Here is a 2,604-nt window from a genome sequence, read left to right as displayed (position 1 = left end):
AGGGGCAGAGAGAGAGGGGCAGAGAGAGAGGGGCAGAGAGAGAGGGGCAGAGAGGGGCAGAGAGGGGCAGAGAGGGGCAGAGATAGAGAGGCAGAGAGGCAGAGAGGCAGAGAGGCAGAGGCAGAGAGGGAGGCAGAGAGAGAAGCAGGCAGATCTTCATGATGGTCTATATAACTAGTTCCAGGCCATCAAGGGCTATATAGTGAGACTTGCTCTAATTTTTTTTAATGTATATACCCGTGTAATACATAACTATGGGCTTGTTTAACTTTTCTCTTAGCTCCTCCTTAATTCATATAATCGTGCAAATAGAATATGTACACAAATGCAAATTTTATCAATATATGTTTTATGTTTTTCCACTCAACAGACCCCTTGAAAATTAACCAAGAAGACTTCTGAAGGTCTGTCTCATTCTTCTCAGTGCCTGACCAACATATATGCAGCTGGGGTAGAATTTATCCACAGGATGGGTGTGTTGGAGTCTCGGTTCTCTAGGACTGATTGTCTGTCATGTCTGTTTTTAACCTGTTGGTTTAGGTTTTTTGTTTTGTTTTTGTTTTTTTGGTTTTTTTTTTTGTTTTTTGTTTTTTCAGGGACACTGGGCATGATGGGAGACTTTATACCATAGAAATCTCTAGATATAGAAGATGGCCCTTTGGAGCCTGCAGAGGCAGGGTTGCAGTTAAGACCTCATACTCCTTTCTTCCCACTTCCCAGCATCCACATGGCAGTTCATAGCCATCTGTACCCCAGTTCCAGGGAATCCAACACCCACTTACGGCCCCTGTGGGTGCCGTGTCCACAAAATATACAAACATGCAGGCAAGACACCCATAGACAAAAAATAATAAATCTTTAAAGGAGATTTCCTTCTAACTTTAATTACAGATTATATAGTCCCTATTAGTGTTTGATCCCTGCCCCACCCTTCCCCCCACCCCCAGTTGTGAGACAATGACTAGTGCAAATAACACTGACTCTGTGTGTGTGTGCATGATGTACATATGTTCATACAAAGACTTACATACCAGTGCTTTCATTTCTAGGTACCTAAGAGTGTGACTGATGGATCAAAAGAATACATATTTTCAATTTCTGAAACTGTTGCCAGTTTACAAAGGGTTATAGAAATGTATGTCTAGTATCAGTGTGAGAACTGTGTGTCCTTCATCCTGGCAATGGAAACCACCCTCGGTTGAATTTCAGTCTGAAACAGATGAAATAACGTCTCGTTTTGATTTGCATTTCCATGTGTTTTAACAGTTGTGTGCTCTTCCTCCCGCGCACGCTGACCACCCGAGTGCTCTTTCAGGATGTGCCTGCTGCTGTTGCTGCTGCCAGTTGCTCCTTTTTCGGTTGGGTTGTTGGTCTGTTTGCCTTTTGTCTACTTATAAAACCTCCTTTGTTATTGCTTTTAATTATCCATCTCTCCTTACAAGTTTGTCATTTGTCTGTCTAAAACATCATTTTATTTTATTGATGTGTGTGGATATTCTGCCTGTATGTCTGTCTGTGCACCATGTGCATACAGTGCCCACAGAAGCCAAAAGCCAGAAGCCAGAAGGCATCACATGTCTTAGAAGTGGAGTTACAGATGGTGGTGAGCCATCATGTGGATGCTGGGAATCAACACTGGTCCTCTGGAAGAGCCGCCAGGGCTCTTGACCTGTGAGCCGTCTCTCCAGACCCTTGTCTATTGTTTTTATTTTTATTTTACCATATAAAGCTTAAAAAATTGTTACAAGGTAAAATATGTCTACTTTTTTTTTTTTTAAATAGCTTCTGGGTTTCCCGTCTTGGTTTATTAAGTACGCCTCCCTGTCTCCGTATCGAGCTTGTAGCTTCCTAAATTTCTAAGATTGTTATTGTCTTATTTTTTCACATTTGTCTTTAATCCATACAGAATTCATACTTGTAAGTAGTATAAAATAGGAATCCAGTTTTATTTTCTTCTAGATGGAAGTTGACTTGGCACCATTTATTAAATAATCCATTCTTTTTCATGGAATTGAAATACCAACTTTGTCATATAGTAAATTCTCATATGTATACTTGGTCTATTTCTGGGCTCTCTATTTTATTCCACAGATCCATTTATCTATTCCCATGCCAATACCAAATTGATTTAATTACAGAGGTTTTATAGTTCAGTCTGGTGTCTGGGAAGACAAGTCTCACCCTTCTCTTTTTATATTTAACGTTTTTATTTGCCTTTCTCAAGCATTTATTCTGCTATGTAACTTTGAAATCATTTAATTCATTTTCTCCTCCAAATAAAAATCTTCTCATTGTCCAATTAAAATCACATCAAATATATACATTAATTCTGGTAAAATTGATTTTTCTATCAGTATTCTTTTATTATTTCCAAAGATATTTGCTGAGTACTTACTTCATGTATATATATATATATATATATATATATATATATATATATATATTCATAATATTCAGTAGGAATGAGTTCTGACATCCACCACAAGATAGTACAAGAACACTCATAGCAGCTTTATGCAATAAACAAAAACACTGCTATCCCAATAGAAGCAGGAGTAAATAGTGGTATATTTATTATTCTGTGAGATACCATACAGCCATGGA

The sequence above is a fragment of the Mus pahari genome, chromosome 1 (assembly GCF_900095145.1).
Source record: "Mus pahari chromosome 1, PAHARI_EIJ_v1.1, whole genome shotgun sequence".
Taxonomy (NCBI): Eukaryota; Metazoa; Chordata; class Mammalia; order Rodentia; family Muridae; genus Mus; species Mus pahari.
Note: the sequence above shows the minus strand (reverse complement) of the source record.